Source organism: Canis lupus, chromosome 35, assembly GCF_003254725.2.
Source record: "Canis lupus dingo isolate Sandy chromosome 35, ASM325472v2, whole genome shotgun sequence".
Classification (NCBI taxonomy): domain Eukaryota; kingdom Metazoa; phylum Chordata; class Mammalia; order Carnivora; family Canidae; genus Canis; species Canis lupus.
The window spans coordinates 15,298,367-15,310,781 of NC_064277.1; positions in this window are offsets into that span (position 1 = coordinate 15,298,367).

Genomic DNA, 12,415 nt, shown 5'->3' on the forward strand with positions numbered 1-12,415 from the left:
CATTTATATAAGGTCCCAAGAGAAATTAAATTCATAGAGACAGAAGGTAGAACGATGGTGGCCAGGCGCCAGGGGGAGGGTGTGTTGGGAAAGTATTGTTTAATAGGTAGAGTTTTGGGATGATAAAGGGTTCTGGAGGAGGACAGCCATGATGATACAACCATGTTAATGTGTTCAATACCACTACACTGTACACTTAACAATGGTTAGCATTACAAACTTTATGTATGTCTACTTCACCATTTGGTCCTTTTGCAATGGGGAAAGTTACACTGAGCATTGCTTTTGTTTATTCCTTATAGTCAGTCAAAAATTCATTTGTCCTTCATTTTTTTACTGGCTGGAAAGTCTTTCAAAGAATGTATTTGTGGTATCATATCTTATCATAAAGTCAGATAAGAATGTTTAGGAATTCAGAACATCTAAGGGTATTATATAACTTAATGGCTAATCTAGATTTAAAAAAAAAATGTTTGTTTATTAGCATAGACCATATCAGTTGTTGCCCTGACGAGGACAGAACACCTGCGTGGGGGGTGGTGGTGGCAGTTTTTATATGTGGAGGTGGGGGCTAGAGAGGTTGGGAAGGTTGTTATGATGTTTTTGGTTATGACGTGTTACCCCACAAGCTACGTGGGGTAAAGGAACCATGCAGACAGTGCCTGGGTGGCTCAGTGGTTGAGCATCTGCCTTCAGCTCAGGTCATGATCCCAGGGTCCTGGAATCAAGTCCCTCATCGGGCTCCTCATGGGGAGCCTGTTTCTCCTTCTGCCTATGTCTCTGTCTCTTTCTTTGTGTCTCTCATGAATAAATAAAGAAAATCTTAAAAAAAAAAAAAAAGGAACTACATAGGAAAGACCAGCCAAGATGGAACACACCATCAATAATGCCAATGGCAGGTGAGGAGAATAGAGCCATGACGGGGCCAATGTGTGGGCCACGGTGCACCTGGGATGGGCTTAGTCCTGTCCACCAGGTGTGCCCTGATGTCTCTGTGACTCCATCTTGTCAGCTTTAAGGAGGCCAGCCTAGTTAGTGTTTGTCAAATCCAGTTCAAAACAAATTTCTCTCTCATCCTCATTTTCTAGATATAATCAACAACTTAAAAAAAAAAAAAAACTGGAAAAAATTAAACCTGAATGGCCACTCTTGTTAAATAACTATAGATACTGAAAATCTCCACAGTGGCAATAGTCAGAAAGAGGGCGCTTTCCAGGAGGCTGACTCATCCATTTCATGCAGACAACCATGGCGTGTTACCTAACATGGTTCTGGAATGTGTTTGACCTTGTTTGAGGAACTTGGAGCTCTAATCTTTTGAAGCAGAAACATGGGCCATTTTGGACACTTCAGTAGACCTCTCTGTGGCCAGTTGAATAACTGAAATTAGGAAGTCTCTAAATTGTCCTGTGTGGGCACAAGAATCCAGCAGACTTAGAAAATAAATTGGCAAACCAGTAGTCTAATAAGATGACCCTTATAGAAGCGATTATTTTTGGTGAGTGGTATTACTGTCCGCTATGAGACAGCTTTTCAAATTCTCATAAGAGGTCTCAACAAAGGTAAGTGAGTTCTCATCCCTGTGATGTGCAACAGAGTTCCACACTCAGCTTTCTGTCAACATTTAAATCGGTGTCAGGATAGGATTATTGCTTCCATTTCCATGTGGCCCTCTGGCTGGGGGAGATTTTTGCTATTTTTGCAGAAATTTCAATAACCAACATTCTTCCGAAAGCAAAGAACTTCACAGAAGTCTATTCCTCTCCCATAAAATGACACTTTGGAAAATGATGATGAGGAGTAGAAGTTTCAACGTCGATTCTCTGAACAAGGCCTCACTGTTCTGAAAGACATCTTCATTTTGCAGCTTCCTTTCCTGAGTCTTGAAATCTGGCGAAATAAATTTTTTTTTTTGATAGGACAGAAATTACTAAGAGATCTTCCACGTCTGAAAATACTGTTGATAAGATACTCCAGACAAACTTCCCTGTGTAACAATTAAAAATGCTGGATAAGATTTTATTTTATTTTATTATTTTTTAAAGATTTTATTTGACACAGAGAAAAAGAGAGAGCACAAGTAGGGGGACAGCAGAGGGAGAGCAGGGAGCCTGACATGGGGCTCAATTCCAGGACCCTGAGGTCATGACCTGAGTCAAAGGCAGATGCTTAACTGACTGAGCCACCCAGGCACCCCTGGATAAGGTTTTTAAAAAATTCATTGAAAAACACACTATTGAGCTGACAATAATGAAAGGCCTCTACACAGCAGACAAGCACAAAGCAAAAGCAGGAATGTGGGGAGGTAAGCATGCACGTAAGCTGGCTTTCACCCAGGAGCAGGGCCTGACCCTGAGGACCTAAAGCTTCTGCTCTGACAGCTGTGTGGGACACAGGGGCACAATGGTGAAAACAAGGGCCCATCTAAGGTGGGAATCTAACAAGGAACAGTGCATAAAGCTGGGTTGCCAAAGGACTGCTCTCATTGTAAATGTCCACCAGAAATAAACCTGCCTTGCAGATTTAGCAAGGAAAAATGTTTCCAGCTTGAGTGGGGGTAAAAGGGAGACAAATCTGACTCCAAACAATAGCAGCTGAAAGCTGACTCTCTTGAAGATTTGCTGCTCAAATTTACTCTACCTGTGTTGTCCTACAAACTTCAAGCTAATAAGCTCTTTTAAAGTGTCATGGGTTGGTAATGCCCGCTGTGGCCTAGAAAAAGTCAACACAAATACTTGCCGGATAAGCCAAAGGGAATGACCTGCCAAAGCTCAAAGAATTTCTACAAATAAAGCATGAACTTACAGACACACACACACACACGCACACACGCACACACACACCACGCACAAATACATACACACACACACAACAAATGTAAGCTACCACATGCAACATGCAAGAGCCAGCAGAAACAACACACAGCAAAATCGAACTCCTAATAATTTTAGATATTGGACAAAGACCACAAATTAAGTATGATTTAATTGTCTAAGGGCATAAAAGACAGATTCAAAGTAGAAATAAGAGATAATAAAATAACAGGGAAAGGAAAGAAATACTTACTTTATTAATAAAAAACACAATAAAATGTAAAGCTTGAAGGACTTACTGTCATCAGGAAAGGCCCAGTTTAAGACAGAATTTGCGACCTGGAAAAAAAGGTTTGAAGAAATATTACCAAAATGTAGCATGAAGAGACAGAGATAGAATATGACAGGTTGATAAGCGTCATGGAGAGTAGCAGGGGAAGACCTGACGTACATCTAATTGCAGTTCACCGGCAGAGAGAATGAAGGAGGACATTGAAAGAGATGGTTTCTAAAATTGTTGCAAGATGTCCATCCGCACATTCAGAAAGGAAGTATAGTGGTCATATACTGGCTGCTTAAAAATAATAACCATTCATTAAGGACTATGTGCCAGGCCATGTAACAGCATCGGATTTATGGAGCAGTTTCACAGCCGGAGACTCAGGCTTGCAAAAATGCATCCTTATCTTTATAAAACTCAGTGCAATGGTCTGTCTCCAAGCTCTACTCTATCTGATGCAGATACTTAATCCAGCTGCTTCTGCATGAGCTCAGTCCTTTTCAATGACTTCTAAGTCCATTCAGACTTACAAGTGCATCATATTCATGCTAAAGTGTCCCTCTGGCCTATTTCCTACCCTTCTCTCCTGGAGGTATCTGTAGGGAAGGAGCTGTGAGTTTCTGGATCGAAGTCAGAAGATCTCAACTCTGGCTGCCCAGATTGATATTAATTATCAATCCAGGTGATTTTAAAATATGACAAAACCAAGACTTCCCCCTCATCTAGATATTCTGATCTCAGGGCTGGATTGAGGCCTAGTATCTATATTTTTTAAAGATTTTATTTCTATATTTCAGAGAGAGAGAGAGAGAGAGATTGAGAAAGCATGACAGGCAGAGCGGCAGAGGGAGAGGAAGAAGCAGAATGCCAAGCAGACTCCTCGCTGAGCGTGAAGCCCGATATAGGGTTCAATCCCATGACCCTGAGATCATGACCTGAGCCAAAATCAAGAGTCGAATGCTTAACTGATGGAGCACCCAAGAGCCCTGGGTTCTGTATTTTTAAACATTCCACAAGGCTGAAAATCACAGATCTAAACCCTAGGCAGGCCTTCTACCATAGGTCAACCTTATCTCATTGGTCCTCATCCCTGACTGAGCAGCAGCCTTCTCAAACTGTAATGTGTATACGAGCCCCTGGGATCATTTTAAATTATGGATTCTGAACAGGTCTGGAATAGAACCTGAGGTTCCACATTTCTAACACACCCCCGGGTGATGCTGACACTGCTGGTCTGCAGACTGCGCTCCAAATAAGCAGCAAGTGTGCACAGAACAAAATGGCCTTCAGATTCAGACTGGAATCTACACCATCAGCTCTCTGGCTCTTGGGCCTTCAGACTATACCACCAGCCTTCCTGGGTCTTCAGTTTGCAGGTGGCAGATCATGGGACTTCTCAGACTCCATAATCATGTGAGCCAATACTTTGTAATCAATCTCTTTCTAGATATCAATACATATCTCCTCTTGGTTTTGTTTCTCTGCAGAATCACAATATACCCCGGCCATCTGCTGAGGCTGACTCGACCCCACCTCAGCTCTCTGTCCCCTGCCCCACACCTTGTCTTTTTTCCCTCTTTGAGCCTGCAGACCCGGTGGCCTCTCATTACTGTTTCTCACTCACGCCCAGGTAGTATTTTCCTCCCACTCGGGACCCTGGGAATGTGAGGATGTGCTACAGCCCCCAGCTCCTCATTTTTGGAACATGCCATTCTGGGGGTGATGGGTAATCACTCACACCGTTCTTGACCACCCTTTAGCCAAAGGACTCTGGGGCTTCTCAATGGATCTACAGGGGAGGAGACTTCTCCACTGTCTCGGATTCCTAAACTTCACATGAGCACATCTCTTGTGACCTACTCTTGCCTTCTCAGGCTTCCTCCTAACAAGAGCTAGACACCTGTTTCTAACTTTTCTTGATTTTTTTTTCCCCTTCCACTCTTGCCTTCCTCTTCAGAGCAGAGAAAGGACCTTTTATTGAGCTGAGTGTGGCAAGCAGGGAAAGTCTTTTCTTCCTATATATGTCCCCTCTCACATCTGTTTTATCTTACAACATGGAAGTGCCTTTTCAACTTAAAAGCCAAGTTGGTACCAAGACCCAGAGAATGTGTGCAACTTTGCCAAGGACACACAGGCAATTGGTGAAGAGCCAGGAGCCAGGCAGTTCACACTTATCACCCCGCATCCAGGATGACCACACCAGCCTCCCTGACACTCTGCCTTTGTTTCTTTGGCAGGCATCTGGGACCTTGAAACTTCACAGAGCCTCTCCATGTGGAGCTCCAAGCACTTCTGAGTGCTGACACCAGGGGAGGAAGATGGATCCTATGATCAGAGGAAAGAAAATGTTCCCCTTCCCTTTGTTTTCAGGCATTCTAACACTACCTGTGCATACATGAGCACAAAAGGCATTACTCCCTAGAATCTTCTAGTTGGGTAAACAGCAAACTAAAAATAAAAAATAAATTTAAAAATGCTTTTTGACCATACTCTCAAAGATTAATGAGTTAATCACAGTCTAAAGACAAAATCTCTGTTCTAAACAACAAAACCTCTCTTCTGACAGTAAGCCTTTCTGGTGCTATATCATATATGAAAAATGTGACATAAAATGTGGATGTACTGATAAAGTTACATGGAAATGAAGCTTTACATGGGAAATGAAGCTTTGTGGTCACATTAAAAGTAACTACTTAACATTATAAATTATTATGCCTTTTATAGTCATCTTAGGCTGTCAGGCTCCAATCAACAATGATGTGAATTCAACTGTGAGTCAAAGATATTTTTATAACTTATATTCTTATATGTATTATGGTTTATTTGAGACAAAGAATGACATTGGGTAATTCCAGCTGTGTCTACACACAGCTAAATACAATGCAGGATCGCTGGGGGAAAAATGTGTTTTTTTTTCTTTTGATAGTCTATAAATCCTGAGTATAAGGAAAGATACATTATGAACATATCTGGCAGCAGGTAAAATTCACACCTTTATGTAATCTCTTGGGAGTCAAATTCAAGTCCCTAAAAACAGCAATTCTGGACCAAGTCTTTTTAGAACCAAATATTTTTCTTTTGAAGGAAGCTTTGTTATCTCCACTTCTTGGCCAGAAGCTGTGGGAAGTTATGGATAGCAGGACGAGGAACAGTCTGCTAAGAAACCTCTTGTGGACTCAGGGGCTCCCATGGTGACAGCAACTAATGAAGTTAAAGAAATCCTCTGGGTTCGTGAAGGGTCACCTCATTGTTAGCAGAGAAAGAGAGACAGATTGTTTTCTGTATCTTCATGTGTCACAGAAATAATTGGGTCATATGCCTCTCCTTACTACAATGTGTAACCTGTTTTCTTAAGTGTTCCATGTGGATAGTCACTGTTCTCATTGAAATAACTGTGAATGCATCCATGTGCCCGAGTCTGTGTCTTTTCAGTGGTTAACATTTCCAGTCTCTCTCCCTGTGGCACGATCAAGAAATATTAACAAGTGTCAGTGGAAAGAACCATTCTTTATATTTATGATGCTTCTTACAAGTTCAAAGCCGTTTCTTTCAATCTGCCCATGGCCCTTAAAAACATTCCCTCCCTCCCTCCTGCTTCAGACATTTTCCAATCAGGAATTAAATCACTTCGGTGTGAAATGATAGCCGATGTGTCCACGTGCCAATGAAAAATGATCGGTGCTTGGATTCTATTGCTGAATTTGGGATCAAAATGTGATGGGACTATAGGGGCTGAGGAACTGCCTGCATAGACCTGTATTCTACTGGCTTTTCCACAGGCCTTTGTCACCCCCCTCCACACCCCATGGCAACAACTGGAAAGAAATGGGGCTTAATTAGTGTTATGGAGGGGGAACCTCTCCTAGGAACTGCTGTGAAGACAATCAATCCCTCTTCATCTGACACTTCTTCAGCCCGGTACCCCCAGCACCCTCAATTTAAGGCCTGTCTGCTCAATCATGATCTTTCAACCTCAGCCAACATGTTCCCACTATATCCTCTACTTACATTTATTGCAGTGGATTATAATCATCTATTTACACTTCGGTCTGTAATAGGGAAGCTCAGGAATTCCTTGAGCTCAGGAACTGTGTCTAATTTGTGATTATATCCTTAATACTTAGAACTGAGCCTGGCACCCAATAGATGCTCTGAAAATGAATTTGTAAATTCACTTGTAAATGCATGAATGAGTAGATTGCCATAACGGAAAGACTGGGAGGCTGTGGATGCAGCAAATCTGTCCCTTCGGGATGTTTTCAGCTGCAGGTTAACAGAAAGCCTGACCAAAGCAGTTTCAGAGTTCTCTGACCCAGCAGTCCCATGATGGCACAAAGGACCCTCTCTGGTATTGGCTTCCCCCAGGTTCCTTCAAGCTTGCTGAATGGCTTCCTGGAAGAAGTAAGTCTGTACGATTCGCTGTTCCTGTTTGAATAAAAGAGAGGGAGTGCCAAGAGTCCTTCCCTTCTGTCTGATTGGGCCCAAGAGGCCATGTGCCCATCTGACAACCGGGGCCGAGTTCCTGAATCAGTAACTAGCCAGGGGAGTGGGATTACGATGGTTGATTGAAACCGATGGGGTTCTGGGCTAAATCAGAGAGCAAGTGTCCAAATCGCTATGTTCTTCCACAGTGGCTGAGGGCTGGGATGGCATTGAGGGACCAATCACAACGCCTGCCCTTAGGAATGCGGGTGCCGGTAAAGATTTAGGTACATCACTGATTGCGAGATAAAGTGATAGTTGTCCCACTTTTCCCACCAGCACTGGTCTCTTCATATATACCAAAAAATCTTCATCAAATGTTTATGATGTATCTTTGCAATGCCACCCAACAAACGAACAAATCCAGGGTTTGAATTTTTAACTATTGTTATTTTGTTCTTAATGTATGAGGCCCCAGAAAGTAGATTCTACTTTAATAGATGCAGACAAGCTCAAAACCGAGACGAAGTAGGGGTCTCCTGCTTCTGTTCCCCCACTTCCCTCCAGATTGTATTTCATTATTTTTTTAGGAAGGGTAAGGGTTGTGGGAAAGGGAGAGAGAGAATCTTAAGCAGACTCCACATCCAGCACAGAATCTGATGTGGGGCTCTATCTCACAACTCTGAGATCATGACCTGAGCTGAATTGAGTGCTTAATCAACGGAGCTACCCAGGAGCCCCATCTCTCCAGATTTTGAATCTCAGACAGAGCACACCGGAATGAGGAAGTCAGGAGCAAGTTCAAGACAGAAACCAGTTCTGCACCTCCATGCAAAAAGATTAAAAAATAAGTGAAATGAACAGGGCTGACTACCCCCAAGGTCCAGGCCTGGCCTGGGTCTGAGTCAAGAAACACAAGAAGGAAAAGCTTGGACACTTACCTTTGGGACACCATAACCCCACCCATTGGTAATGAACAAATTAATGACCCAAATACAACCAATAACAATAATTTCTCCTTCTTTATGGGGTGGGACACTGAGGTTCTGGAATTAAAAGTTCCTCTCTCACTATATCTGGGAGATATTACAGGGTAGCTAATATTTACAAACCACTTGAGGGCTTATACTCACAAACACTTTCTTGTTTTCCCTCTGCCTTACTCTGTGTTGCGGGGACTATTACCACCCATTTTACAGATGGTGAGATTGAGATCCGGGACCAAACCAGAGCTATTGGTGCCATAGCGCATGTTCTTATGCCCCGAGGCGCTGAAGAAGAAAAACAAATGATCTAAATTTGGAGGGAAATACTTACTATCAGCAAAGGGAGGAAATGCACAACAAAAGTCAGCTTGGCTAGAAGCTTGTTCCTCAAAATGTGTTCCATGGACCAGCAGCATTGGTGTCACCTGAGCCCTTGTTAGAAATGACCTTCACACCCTACCCCAGACCTCACTGATCATAATCTGAACTTTAATAAGGGTCCCAGGAGATGCGAAAGCATGTTCAAGTGGGAGAGTACTTGCCATCTGGGGTGTTCAGACTACCAGAGATTAGGAGTGGGAGGCTGAGGGGCAGAGTGTACTACAAGGATAATGTGTGGGTGGACTTGGAGATTAGGGGGTAACAGAATGTTTTTGGGCTGGGGGTGGGGTGGGGGGGTGTCAGTGATAATAGAACTAGACAACCTCACACCCCAGACTAAGGTCTCATATATTAGAATCTGACGCTGTGTCTGGAAACTTCTATGCTGTCTAGACTAATAAAGCACTCCCTGGGAGATGGCTCTTGACATATTTTTGTTGATGCAGGGTTGGCAGGTCAATTTTTCAGGGCTACTCTGGTCTGCACTTTGCTCATGCAAAGTCTGCTACTGTGATGGCAAAAACACTTGTGAACTGCAGGTTAAACTCCAGGCAACAGCTAAAGAGATTTTTTTATATTTTCTTCTTTCATCTCTTACATAAAAGGAGAGGCAGGACTATTTCCTTCTACAGAAATGGTAACAAGGAAGACCTGACTTCACCGTTTCCCATAGCGAGCTGAGTACACTACGTCTCTTTTCAAGAAAACAAAAGCGATCTGATCCCAGCGTGCAAAGTGTGCAAAGCATGCAAAGCTCAATACTCACCATAGACCTGAAAGCTTCCAAGAAAATTGGATTTTAATCATTGCTCTGTAAAGCGGGCAGAGCAATCTGGGGTCAGGGAGGGGCCCACTGTAGACCAGAGAACCCAAAGCGATGGAGGGTCATCATTTTGCGAGTTCATGCAACAAATTGGGTTTCATTTTTGTGCCTCACAAAAACTCTCCAGAAAAGACAGATTTCTAAAAAACCAAATCTCCTCCTCCATATAAAGCCCTTTCACATAATCAAGCTTTTATTTCAGCTTTTACGACACTGTTTGCTCTTCTGTGCTTTGTCCTGAAATCTTACAAAACCAAGATTTGGCTCCTTATAATTCATGGCATGTGATGTCTTTGGCCCTTGAATTTTCTTTAGAAAAATAAAGTGATTATACAGTTCAGTTCTGTAGCGCGGGACAGAGCCTAGTTTCTGATGAAAGGCTAGGATTTAGACTTTTCCTGACGAAATCAGGTACCTACAAGCTGCTGTCTCAGAGCAACGCCTGACAAATACAATCAAGTGTCACTTTTTTTTTTTTCACTAACTGATTGAGAGATCAGAGTAAATCAATAAAAAGTTTGCGTTTATAGACTCCATTTTAAAGAAATACAATTTTATTGCTTTGAAGCACATATAAACTCAAGTTAGGCTAATCAAGTGGTATCTGCTGACGGTTCTTCAAGGACTTGTTTTAGCAAAGAAACAAGGATCAAGTGGAATAACCACAGCTCATTCACTAATATTCTGCAGTGTTGCTGATTTATTATTAACTCATCAACACCTCTGGTTTATTTCTATTTCCTAATAATCCAGCTTCTATAGGGGCACATTTCTCAAGTTTGTTCACCTAAGTAATTTAAAACTTCTCCATTTAATTTTTGTTCTACTGTTAGTGTGCTCACTAAAGCATGCGTCCAAACTCACCACTTTCTAGTCAAGGTTTAGAGAGCATCTAAGCGTACGATGGGTCTGCAGCTAAGCGATCTCTAACTCTGGTTTGATGATAGCCTTCGGTCAGGTATGGTTTCATGGAGGAAAAAAAAAAATTAAAAGACTGGGGCTGGAGACAAATTGTTTATGGTCACCAATTTTATTTCTTCCTCAGTTTGGGCTTGATACACGCCTCAAAAGATTGTGCTAGGATGAAATAGGTTTTAAATACGTGAAATTGCTCTTTATAAACAGAAAAGCACTATTCAAATGTTGGGTATTATTGCTATTTTGAAATCTGGATTACCGAAGCCCAAGTTAATGAGATTTTTTTTTTTTCATGTATGAAAAGAACTCGTTCAGTCTGATTTTTTCCAGGGTGAATCATTCCTTGTGAGTAAGGAAGTGAATTCAAAGTCCTCTACATTTTTCAGGTCTCTAGAGTGGCACCTTGCTTGCAAAGTGCCATTTGGGTTTAGAAATACAAACTCACTTCTCCTGGGGGATCCAATGAACGTCAGTCTCCTCCCCAAAGTCTGCTGTGATTACTTCATCTGCTATTTCTCTGCCTCTTCTGATTGACCAGACCCTGCAATCAGATTAAATTTAGCAATTACTGGAAACCACTGAGAGAAAAGACCACTTTGCTGGGTGCTGAGGTAGGGAGTGACAAGGTGGTGGGATCCCAGGTGGAGAAAGGGCCGAAGGGGCAGATCTAACAGTGCACCTGTCCAGTGCCCGGAAGTTCACAATCTGGGGAAAGACACACAGTGGACATTCATGTCCTAAGAGGCAAGTAGTGGTGAGTGCAAACTAGAGATATGGGATGTTGAGTGTACAGAAAGGAGAGATTAATTCTAACTTGGAGAGTCCAGGCAGGCTTCTTAGAGCAGATGAGAATCTAGCCAAGTCTTGAAAACATGTAGTATGTGGGGAAGAGGTTAGATTTGTAATTAGATCCAGCCTGGTGAGCTCTGGGGTTGGCTAGGAGAATACAAGGTCAACTCAAGAAGTTGAAACATGGGGTATAGAGTGACATGGACCAATCAAGAATCAGAAATCTGCATCCCTAAGCTGAGATGTGCAAAATATCACACTTCTTGACTCTGCCAAAATCAACTTCACCCAGACTCAGAGCCCCTCTGCCACCAAGCAGGTGGGAAATCTCATGTTGGCCATGACTGGATGCCTTCCCCTTCCTTTAGGCTACATGGATGTTTGTGGGGTCCAGAGATAAAAGGGCAGAAACCTTTTTGCTCTACTGGACCAGAGTCATCACTGAGGTCTTAACAATCAAAGCCTAAGTGGTCATGTAAGTACTTGCCACTTCCACTTCGAGAGTGAGAAGCAGGCATTTTTGTCTTTACTGAGCACCTGCTGATCCAGCCTCTCTGGGCGTGCTGGGCAGCCACAGATCCCTGCGGCCTCTCCCTTTCCTGGGACCTTACCTGAACAGCAGCCACTCCTAGGGCTTCTCTCGCCTCTCCACTTTGGGGGAATAACTCCCTCCCCACTTTCGCTACCTTCAAAGGCAGGCCTTCCATCCTTGTCCTGCCTCAGGGACCCCTCATATAATTATATGCATCAGCTCAGGCTGATATAATAAAATGCCATAGACTAGGTGGCTTAAACAACAAACATTTATTTTCCTCGCAGTTCTGGAGGCTGGGGAGGCCAAGATGAAGGTGCTAGTATATTTGGTTCTTGGTGGGAGCCTGGCTTGTGGACAGTCACCTTCTCACAGTGCCCTCACATGGACTTTCTCAGTGTGGGTGCTTAGAGAGAGAGAAAGCTCTTGTCTCTTCCTTTTTTTTTTTAATTTTGTAAATATTTTATTGAT